The sequence below is a fragment of the Octopus bimaculoides genome, chromosome Z (assembly GCF_046866305.1).
Source record: "Octopus bimaculoides isolate indiv1 chromosome Z, ASM4686630v1, whole genome shotgun sequence".
In the NCBI taxonomy this organism is placed as follows: domain Eukaryota; kingdom Metazoa; phylum Mollusca; class Cephalopoda; order Octopoda; family Octopodidae; genus Octopus; species Octopus bimaculoides.
The window spans coordinates 41,593,186-41,605,685 of NC_142944.1; the positions used below are offsets into that span (position 1 = coordinate 41,593,186).

General features: G+C 36.5%; 1 protein-coding gene across 6 annotated transcripts in view; it reads right to left on the minus strand.

Annotated features, from left to right (window-relative positions):
* Positions 1 to 12,500, minus strand: part of LOC128249592 (uncharacterized) — a 245,488-nt gene that overhangs the window by 174,571 nt on the left and 58,417 nt on the right. The window lies entirely within an intron of this gene.

A 12,500-nucleotide genomic window follows, 5' to 3' on the forward strand; every position in this document is an offset into this window, starting at 1 on the left:
CCGGACCCCAGTAATGAGCTCATTTGCATACAGCCAATCAGAGCTCAACTTGACCTCATTGTCAAGTTAAAAAACATACTTTACCAAGTAAACTTAAAACGAAGAACGGTGTTGTAAGTCGACTGGTCGCCAAGTTATGCCTGATTTTAGAATTCGATTGATTTGCATTTATACCTACTATCAGATTTTGCTAGGGCCCCATATGGTTAAGATGTGGATAGAAGGTGATGTACTAGCAACCCTCTCCCCTTACTGGTTTAGAAAGTAAACAACGTCACAACTACGCAGAGGCAGCCATGGTTGAAACAAGAACAAGATCAAGAAGCATTCTTAAAAAGGAAGCGTGGTTATTCCTTACCCGAATGACCTTATCTTATCGCCCATCACTTGTTATGCGCTCATAAATTAGTTTGATACTTTAGCTCTGATTGGCTGTATGCAAAAGAGTTCATAACTGGGGTCCGGAACTCTCGTGGAAAAAAAAAATGTCGCGGCCGAGACAAGGTCAAGTGACAGTAAATGATGGACACGATATACGCGTTAGCCACCTTTGCCCGACCTTCCAGGGATAGCTTTCTCTCGGCCCGTTTCTGGGTGAGAGTAGTCACCCTGCTCGTTATCTCGTCTCAGTTTTTGTCCACCTGGACGTCCGGACCGAACCAGACCCCGAGCAATTTAACCGGTCCGTCCAACACCCAACAACGTAGTTGGACAGCATAGACTCGTCGAGCCGCAAGCCACTGTTTTTTCTGGTTAATCGTCGCACCAGAAATTGCCTTGCAGTCCCTGAGAGCTGTGCTGATATTTCTATGTGTTTATGTTTCAACTCTACTACGGTGATGTCATCGGCATACGCCGACATGCATCTCCCACATCCAAGGTCATGTGGGATGATTCTCAACGCCTCCAGTTTGTGTAGTAGTGACTCCAGAGCCAATACATACAAGAGAGAAATATATTTACGAATTTATTGTGTGCATTATTCAGTAAAACTTATTTCTACACACCCATTAAACGTATACACACACACACACACGCATACACAATTTCGGTCTGTTTCAGTTATTTTGCTTTAGCACGTTTAATTTTTCTTAATTGTGTAAAATTATACTCGTGCATGATTATTGTTCGTAAATCTTTGGATCTTTTCAATTTGACGGCCAGATTTTTTAATTAATTCTTTTAAACTAAACAGTTTGAAACTTCGGATACTGGTAGAATGTGTCACATAGAACAGGGTTTACTCTTAATGTTTCTGACAAAAATTTTGTATTTTAGAACTTATTTCGTGTTAAAGTTGTCGTATTTGGGTAATTTTAACCAATCAATGACGTGCATTCAGCTGAAGAAAATTACTGCTGCTGTTAATTTTTTTCAGCTGAATACACGTCATTGATTGGTTAAAATTACCAAAATACGAAAACTTTAACACGAAATAAGTTCTAAAATACAAAATTTTTGTCAAAAACATTAAGAGTAAACCCTGTTCTATGTGACACATTCTACCAGTATCCGAAGTTTCAAAGTGTTTAGTTAAAAAGAATTAATTAAAAAATCTGGCCGTCAAATTGAAAAGATCCAAAGTTTTACGAACAATAATAATGCACGAGTATAATTTTACATAATTAAGAAAAATTAAACGTGCTAAAGCAAAATAACTGAAACAGACCGAAATTGTGTGTGTGTATACGTTTAATGGGTGTGTAGAAATAAGTTTTACTGAATAATTAATTCGTTTTATTGGCCACAAGGGCTAATATCAATCAAAACATGTAAGGACAAAGACAGGACGAAGGTTACAAAAGGTTTTGTCCGAAAAAGTAGAAAAACGTTCGTGTAAACAGACGAAGAAGACGGAGAAATAACAAATAAATAGATAAATAAATAGAACTCCCAGAAGGGGGAGGCGCTTCGAAAAAGTAAAGGTTACACGTGGAAAAACCCATAAAACCACGGGAGCCTGGTCAGAAAAAATAAGAAAGGGGTATAGAGCCCTTTCTCCTTTTACATTACCTATTTTCCTACAGGTGTATTCTCAGAATTGGTCCGTTTATACTAGCCATTCTTCCAACAGTCATCCATCTTTCAACGAATTTGCTATGAGACAGCACTTCCCTCTTTACTCTCATCTTCCTTTTCAAGTGGAATTTGAAAAAGTTGATGAGGCCTTGGCCAAAGAGGAAAGTGTTTGACTTTATCCCTTTCAAACGGGTCCACCATACCACCTCTTTCGCTACAGCCACTAGGTATAGGAAAATTGCCTTGCCCTCACGGTTAAAGGAGGTCGGCGGGTCAATTCTCACGATGGATTCAGCTGATAGCCGGATCCGTCCTACACGTGACAGTAGCTGTTCGACATAAACCCACAGGTCAGCAATACTCGGGCACTGGACGAGTGCGTGCAGAACAGTTTCGTCGTCCTGAGCGCACCTCGGGCAGGCCTGGTTGACGGCACTTCCGTGCCGTTAGAGTTTATCTCGAACAGGTAGCGCACCTCGGTAGCACTGCCAGGCGAGGGACACACAATAAATTCGTAAATATATTTTTTGCCACTTTGAATTATATCCCCTTTGATTATATTTAGCACTTTTAGTTATACAGGTTACAACCATAAACAAAATGCTGCACATACACAAGGCATATCGGGTGGCATACGGTAAGTGCAGTAAATAACAATAATACCAGCAACAACAACTTCTACTACTACTATAATAATAATTGTTTTGAATAAAGAGAAAAACACCTCTATAATGATATCGCATGCCCTGGTGATGGCAATATTGGAAAGAGAAGACAAGCAAGTTAGATATGATTTAGAGTGGGAAATAAAAAAATGTGTAGTCATTGAAGAAGGTGAGTGTAATATATGTTATTATATAAGTGCCAAGGTCACAAACTGGATTGAAAAAAAAAACAGGAGTAAATATGAAGGTAGAACATCTACACAAAACTGTGTTGCTTGGAACTGCACGAATCCTTCGCAGAATTCTTGAAATCTGAATAAAGAACGTTGCCTTACTTCACTAGTTGTTAACAGCTGACAATTTGTTACATTTCCCTGTGTTAAATAATATTAATTCTTTCTAATTTCAACATAAGGATTCAGCTTGTACGAGCACAAAACAAAATCAAAACATTATCATAACAACAACGATACTTTGTCCCGACCGCTGGTTAACCAAGACGGTACGCTTGCTCTTCAACTTTTTGTGGAAGGGTCAGGTACCACTGGTCAGGCGCTCCATCTGCTGTCAACAGCCGCTGAACGGAGGCCTTGGCATGCCGTGGTTGCTGATGTGCAAACATGCGCTCAGGCTACGACATCTCAAGCGTTTCCTGGACGGTGAACAGGTGTGGTCACCGTTCGTCAGACGCGATTTTCCGCAGCTCGTTTCTTTAACAGAGCTGCAATCCTGGATCAAACGTAGACCGAGAAAGGGCGCTTGGCACAATGCAGCGAGTTGGCAGAATGCTTAGCGGCATTTCGTATGCCTTTACGTCTTGAGTTCAAATTCCGCCGGGGTCGACTTTGTCTTATATCCTTTGGGGGGGGGGGGTCGATAAAATAAGTACCAGCTGAGTACTGTGGTTGATGTAAACCCCTATCCCGAAATCGCTGGCCTTGTGCTAGCATTTGAAACAAATGATTATGGTTATCTCCATCCTTCAAAAAAGAACTACGACAATCAATGTTTACTAACACATAATCCCTTTAGTTCATATATTGCGTTAGATCTGTTGTAGCGCATTGTAAGATCAACGTTGTTTAGTCCAAGGTAAATTCTGACCCAGATCAACCGTATCATTTATTACCATCAATGCCATCTTTTATTCAGACTGTAGACATACATACATACATACACACATACACACTCACACACGCACACACATACGCACACACACACACACACACATATATATATATATATATATATATATATATATATATATAGAGAGAGAGAGAGAGAGAGAGAGAGACAGAGAGAAAAAGAGAGAGTAGAAAAGTCTGGTTAACTGTGATCATCGAAGCAATGACGACTACATAATGCAATATAGTATTGTTGTTTAAGAATATATATAATCAAGTGTGTATTCAGACATAGTGTATATAGGGTTACATTATCTAATGTATGTAGTGTAGTAATCAATGTTAGTGCCTATTTAGGCGGCGAGCTGGAATCTTTAGTATGTCGGTTAAAATGCTTAGCGGTATTTCATCCGTCTTTACATTCTGAGTTCAGCTTTGCCTTTCATCCTTCTGGAGTCGATAAAATAAATACCAGTTGAACATTGAGGTCGGTGCAAACGACTTACTCCTCCAGCAGTGAACTGATGTAACGCGTTGCCCTGTTTCATGAATCGAAATCACAAACTTACGACCATGATGACTGTAACACCCCGACCATTATACGACGCGCCTCCACACACAAATACATTCATACAGACATCCTCAAATACGCACGATCACGCGAGCATACACACACACACACACACACACACACACACACACACACACACACACACACACACACACACACACAAGGATATATGTATATATATATCTATACATACAAATATATACAAAAATAAGAGGAATGACCAGCAAAAGTGGACTCCTATATGCTAGAAATAGATGCCGAATCATCTAACCACCAAAAATATGTTCTCAGTAAAAATTTAGCGACACAACAGACTGTAAAAGGGCAAGACAAATGAAAAAATACTAAATAAAAAATATCAATTTCTACCCTTATTAATAAATTTTACATACAAATATATATGTATATATGTATACACACACACACACACACACACACACACACACACACACACACACACACACACACGTATGTATATAATACTACATTTTCCTTCATACAAATTAAACACGCAGAGCTAAAGTGACTGGTTACGATAATATTTGTTCGTCGCCACATAATTGTTTCTAGTTAACATATTTAATGGGAATTGAATTAAATATGTTAACACAGATTTTCAGCTGTGGCAGAACACATTTAGCCAAAGAGCTTGAACACCATGTCTGACAGAATGTTCTAAGCGTCTCATTGCTTACTAATACACACACACACACACACACACACACACACGAACACACATGCCGAACAAAACAGCCACAGCAAAGTACAAATGTGTTTTTCTTTCTAAATAAAAATAATCACATCAGTTTTGCGAATGCCATGTTTGAAATAAACATTAAATAGTCAAGAAACATTTTGCCTTATCTTAGAATGTCTAAGAAAAGAAAAAACAAAACCATTTATTATCTGACAAAGGTCGTGGTAAAGCTGACCTTTGGAGAAGGCGCAAGTTTCTAATTAAAACAATATGGCGGGAAATTCTGTGATATTCTAACTGTTAAAGATTTATGGATAGAAAACTACATAGATATTAGATTCCCTTCCTTACATATGAGAAAGAGAGTGGGAGAGAGAATGAGAGAAGGGGAGGAAGAAGGATAGTGAGAGGGTGGTGGTGGTGGTGGTAGTTATTTTTTATCAGTTTCTATTCAGTGTCTACTAGTAATGTTTGTAACCAATTAAATTCCGACATCCGGGGAAACTGCTAGACTATCTATTACAATGTGTCTTTCTTCACGTTCATTCTGTCAACAAATATATTATTACTGCGTTTCACTTTAAAAATAAAATATGTGGGTGTTTCTAACTTTGTGTGTATGTGTGTAGAAGGTCACTGCGTACGTGTGTGCATATATATATATATATATATATATATATATATATATATATATATGCGTGTGTGTGTGTTCATATATATATATACGCATATAAATATGTGTGTGTGTGTGTATAAACATGCATATGCACATACATAAATGCCTACAGCTGTGGTGGCAAAAAGCTTGCTTCTCTACCACATGGTTCAAGGTTCAGTTCCACTGCGTGGTACTTTCTACTATAGCCTCGGGCCAACCAGAACCCTGTGAGTGGATTTGGTTGATGGAAACTGAAAGAAGCCTATCGTATATATATAAGTATGTATGTATAGGTATACGTACATATACATACATACATATATATATATACATGCATATATGTATGTATATGTACGCATAATTATACATACACATACACACACGCAGATGTCAATTCAACGAATATATATATATACAGTTAGAATTTACAAAAAAAAAAAAAGACGAAGACTGGTGTGTAAACAACAAACAGATGTATTAGCTTAACGCAAATGGCTGTTAAGTGGTAGGGACTAGTTTCTTCATGTGCAAAATATTCATTGTTTAAAAGGAAGTAAAAAAGAATCTGAAAATCGGCTAGAATAATGTAGCCTTCCAGTCTCATTGCTTTGAAGGTATGACGTTGTGGAGAAAAGAATTCGAGAAAAATGTTACAGAAATTTAAAAATCGAAAAACTGGTTATTTTTAGCCAATAGCGAGTCAGAAATTTTCTGCGTTTAGCGGAGCGGTGTCAACTTTAAGTTTGTACCCTGTGAAATTTATAGTTTAGCGTCTGACTTGTTCATTGTAGGTTTCTCAATAAACAGAAGCAACTAATTTCATTGTAGGTTTCTAAATAAACAGAAATGCTTAATAAAATCAACATGTATCATCTTACAGTTTCTTTTGTCTCTTCATTGATTGAATGGTTTTATCATTTTTTAAAATTGGTTATATTAATATATTTGTCTGCATGTGTTTACTTTATACATATTTCAGTATCATGTATACCTGCCATGTATTTATGTACATTATTAATATATAAGTGCATGTGTGTGGGAAAAGGGAACGTCTGTCTCCAAAACTCCAAAGTTGTGTAACGTTTTTATGCTTGAATTTGTAAACTACGATAAGAATAACACTGGTCAACAAAGAATTTGTCCCAAGGAAAAGAATACCTTTATCTTATACGTTTTAGCATGCATAATTCAAAAATAATGGCAAATTATTTGTATCACCCACAGTTTCTCTGTTCCACGATATCTCTCTCAGTTCCTGTTACGTGGACTAAATTTCAGTTAAGGTATTGAAATGTGAAGCGAACGGTTTAAGAAATACCCCTAATATGTTTATGAGTAGAATTAACCTAGTGAAATCATAAATCCAGCTATCTGTGTCAATGTGTCCCAAAAACATTTGAAATGAAAATTATGTGAAAATATTGGCAAAGAGAAAAAGCACAGAAAATTATGTAATATATTAGCACCCAGAAAAATTAAAACAAGACATGCAGGCGAAAAGTATCTCGTGGCGGAAACGAAAGAACGAACAGTGGAATGAACGAATAAGGGTGAAGGGGCTGATAGACAGAAATAGAGTCATACAAGATTTAGAATAATGTGTAATTACATATAAGAGACAAAGTATGTATGTATGTATGTATGTATGTATGTATGTATATATATATATATTCAACGTGCTAGAAATAGATCACATCTTGTGTCTACTAAAACCTAAATTGTTCTGAGATTGCAGATATTGTTTCTGAATCTCTTTGATTCTTTAAATGTGCTAGCTTCCTGGTAATTAATCGATATTAATTAATATATGATTTTTTACCCTATGTTTTAATTTATTAACCATAACCAAGTTCTCAAACTGGATATATGCGACGCAGTAAATATTTTCTGCAGACATATTCCTGGAATTAGCGCGCCAAAATGAAGACTTGTGAATTTTACCATTAAGCTGTAATTAACAGAACCACATACACGTGCACCTATGACGGTGGACAACTTTGTATAGGGTTCTGAGGATTATGGTTACATTATGGATCAGGCTGAAGAGAAACAGACAATCGGTAAGATTGTTAATTTCGAAACCGGCCCCTGTTTAATACTGATTTTTTTTCGGTAATTTTAAATGTCTTGCACGCTTACGCTTTGGTATTCCGCTAAATTTCGTTTTGAGAACAATTTAGGTCTTAGTAGACACAAGATGTGATCTATTTCTAGCACATTGAATGTCCACGTTAGTGGTCAACGTTATATATAAAAATATACTTTAATCCCCTGAGATTGCAGATATTGTTTCTGAATCTCTCTGATTCTTTAAATGTGCTAGCTTCCTGGTAATTAATCGATATTAATTAATATATGATTTTTTACCCTATGTTTTAATATATATATATATATATATATATATATATATATATACCAGAAACTATATTATCCTATGAATCATTTATTCCCGTCGGTTGAGTGTGATATGAGAGACATCTACACCTGCCATGTCTGCAATAATAAGCTGCTCCCTTGAATGCCCTATTGCGGACAGTACCGCCAAATGGTACTTAGAATGAGTTTGGAGTATGTAGTTAAACAGCGGGATCCGGACAAAAGCCCCCTAGGACAAAACCCCCTCGACAAAATCTCTCGGTTATATTTTGGGGCTATTGTTTTACATTCTTAAGCAGTACACCCGTTTAAATATTCAACCCTAAATGCAATCCATTTAATATACATTTTGAACGTTCTCCATCAAATGAATTTCAGTTTCATCTCTAATGTTTTGAGCAGTGGCCGTATGTTTGCTGCAGAGTGGATTCTTCTGAAGTTAACCAATTGCTAGTCTTATTCTAGAGTGTTAGTCGACCAGTGCAACACCGGAGAATTAATCCAAGTAGAATACAACCGGGTTTGAACTTAGAACACTACAACTAGAAACAGCACCACAAAACAAACTGTATGATGCTCTAACAATTCTACCAGCCTATTACCATATTTTGTTGACTGCAGGAGGATGACCTCAGTGAGTTTAGAACTCAGATTTCAAAGAACCAGGTTTAACAATACCATTTAATTCGCTCGATTCTCATGATCTCTGCCATATCATTTGATGATTTGGGTGCCGTAGGATCGAACCCATAGCAGCATGGTAACGAAATAAATTGTTTTCTGTTAACCATATGACCACGCCTACATTCAATCTATCAGCAATAATAAAACAATTTTATTTAGTTAATTAAATTGTCTCATTAAATATACGACGCATTTATCATTCAGTTCTCTAAATAAACAATATTGTATTTCGTTGAAAGTAGGAGGCATGGCGATGGAGTTGTGTTGAGTTAGCTAACTTGATATCTCAGTCTTCCCTTCTCTTCTCCATTGCAGTTTGGGTTTTCTCATTGTTATATTTTTATTCTTTTTTTTTCCTTTTGGATACTAGACACTTAAAGAAGTATAACAAATATTGTTGAAAGATGTAAAATAAAACAAAAAGCGTGTCTTCTATGTATGTATGTGCGTGTGTGTGTGTGTGCACGTGTGTCTTTGTAAGTGTGTATGTACCTGTGTGTGTGTGTGTGTGTGTGTGTGTGTGTGTGTGTGCGCGCGTCTTGCTTTTAATTTTCATAAATTATGCGGGTAAAGTTTTTTGAGTGCTAAAAACTTGCAGCTTTAATGGGTTTTCATAAATAAAAAAAAAGCAAATAAAAATAAGCGACGGCATTGCCCACATGTTATTTTTAATTAATCTAAATTAATTGAAATTTGGGAGTTGAGTCACCTGCCTTTCTGGAACAGAGCTGATTATTAAGCTAATGAATTTATTCTTAATTAAAATTTCTTAGCTTATTACATTAAGCATATTAGCTCCGATTTCACAATTTGCTTTTCAGTCAGATCGTGTACTAGGTATTTTCCTTTAGTTCTTACTGTTTAATCTATGTAGAATTTGATTAATCAAGGTATTAGTTGCATTTCCTGATATTTTCTTTACTAAATATATTTTACCAAAGGTGATTGATATAAATTTGGTTTAAATCAACGATTTCTTCGTGATTTTTATATTCTTTTACTGGTTTCTGTTATTGGATAACGGCCATGTTAGAGCACTATCTTCAAAACTTTACTTGTCTATATATATTAACACCTGTACTTTTTGTTTTTTTTTAGGAAAGGAGGCAGATTTTGGCATTCCAGATAATACACTTGAAGGCGCGTGGCTTAGTGGTTAAGGTATTGCACTCACGATCGGAAGCTCGTGGTTTCCATTCCTGGACCGGACAGTGCGTTGTGTTTTTGAGCAACCCTGCCTTGGAATGGTGTCCTATGTAAAATTGAGTGATCTCTGTTATACGCTATCAGAGGTGGACTCAAGGGGCGGCCTGAGGAGCATGCCACAGGGGTGTATTTTGCCTTTCATTCTTTCGATGTCGTTAAAATAAAATAACAGTAGAACACTGGAGTCGATGTAATAGACTTACCACCTCTACTTAGAAATGTTGACCTTGTGTCAAAATTTGAGGTAGTTTTTATTGTTGCTGTCAAGGCGGTGAATTGGTAAAATGGTTTGCTGTATTTCGTTGAGGTCTTCACTTTCTGAGGTCAGATCCTGCCGAGGTCAACTTAGGCTAACATCTCTCAATAAAAGATGCTACTAATTAAGTAGTAGTGTCGATGGTATCGTCTACATCCCCCACTTAAGTGTGCTGGCCTTGTGCCTGAATCGGGAGCAATTATTTTAATTATTATTGCTACAAAACACATCAAAAATATATTTTCCCGAACTGGAAAAATGAAATTTACGACTTCAATACAATTTCAGCATTTAACATCTAAAACAATATCAGGCAATTCTGTGAGATTAAGAAGTCAAGAATTCGCCCGTATAAATTACCATAGTATCTTACACTCAAAAATGGTGGCACTATTCATTGTTTCTTTTTCCTATTGTCAGCATGTTTCATTGATGATTTCTTTGAATAAATAGGAACAACTAAAAGAAACACTTTTAAGTGATTAAACCACCAAGCCACACATTACTACATATTCTATAACAGTAGTGAAAAAATGAAATCCCCAAACCATTTAAGTGATTAGAGCCAAGCCACGCCGTCGTTATACAATCATGAAAAAAGAAAATAAAAACTAAATTTAATTGTGTTACAAATGAAATACAGCTGAAGGTAGTCGCTTTTAAAATATTAAACATTCAATAGGGACGTTATTTTATTTTTATTTATCTATTTGTGTTTAAAACATTTTATTTTGGATGTTTATAGTCGTATTCTTACAGGACAATTGATTAAGATTTTCTTTATATTTTCATTTATTAGAGTTTTGTTTGTAAATGAAATACTGCATTGGACATATCGATGGCCATGCGGTTAAAAAAGTTCACTCCCCAATCATATGGATCCTAATTCGTGATTAATTAATGGCACCTCGGACTACTCTTTTTTACTATAATCACAACTCAGCCAAAACGCCATAAGTAAAACTTGGGTAGACGCCTGTATCGATGTTTGAAAACTGGGTACACATTACCTGAAGGCATGCATGCTCACGCACACACACAAATACACACACCGTATATGTACACCTATGTAACTGTCTGTCTGTCTGTCTGTCTGTCTGTCTGTCTGTCTGTCTGTCTGTCTGTCTGTCTGTCTGTCTCTCTCTCTCTCTCTCTCTCTCTATATATATATATATATATATATATATATATATAAAATATGTATCTTCTTTTACTTGTTTCAGTCACTTAACTGCAGCCATGTTGGAGTACCGCCTTTAAGGATTTTAGTCGAAGAAATAGACTCTAGGACCTATTTTTTGTGAGTCTAGTATTTATTCTATCGGTTTATTCTGCCATACAGCTAAGTTACGGCGACATAAATACACCAGCATCGGTTTTCAAGCGATAGTGAAGGAACAAACACGCGCACGCACACACACACACACACACACACACACACACACACACACACACACACACACACACACGCACACAAACACACACACACACACACACACACACACACATACACACACACACACACAAATATATATATATGTATTTTCTCTAGAATTAATACTATGTGTGGTCAGAACCAAATCCTTCTACCTGGATTTGTCACCCTACTTTATTATATATATATATATATATATATATATATATATATATATACGACGGGCAGCTTTCAGTTTTCATCTACCAAATCCATTCACAAGGCTTTGTGTAGGCAAAGCCTATAGTAGAATACACATGTCCAAGGTGCCACGTAGTGGGACTGAACCCAGAACTATACACATATGTATATACTCACATACACAAGCACGCCCACACATATGCATAGATGTGTGTGTACCTGTAGTGTGCATGTGTTCTTCACGCCTGTATCGATGTATTAAAATTTTTACTACATTTCCAGTTGGATTTAAGTGTGAAAACATGGAACATAATGTTCCATGTTGAAATCTAATATTTCAAAATTTCGGGTATTAGGACCCCTTAGCAAAAGTAGAGTTGTGTGAATGGAATCCCCATCTTTGCAGAGATGTGGTGCTTACAATATGGGACATGTGTCGTTTGGCAGTGCTTAACTAGCCAGTTAACATTGAGCACTTGTTTTCTGATGTAAATGGTGTGCTTCAATTATTTAGTTAAGATAGCTTTATTCATTCTCAGTTATTCGATATTTCCTTCTGTAGCTTCGATGATGACCGTTATGTTGGGCTTGCAGAATTTGCCACCTGTTTTCTAACTGACGAGGCGTTT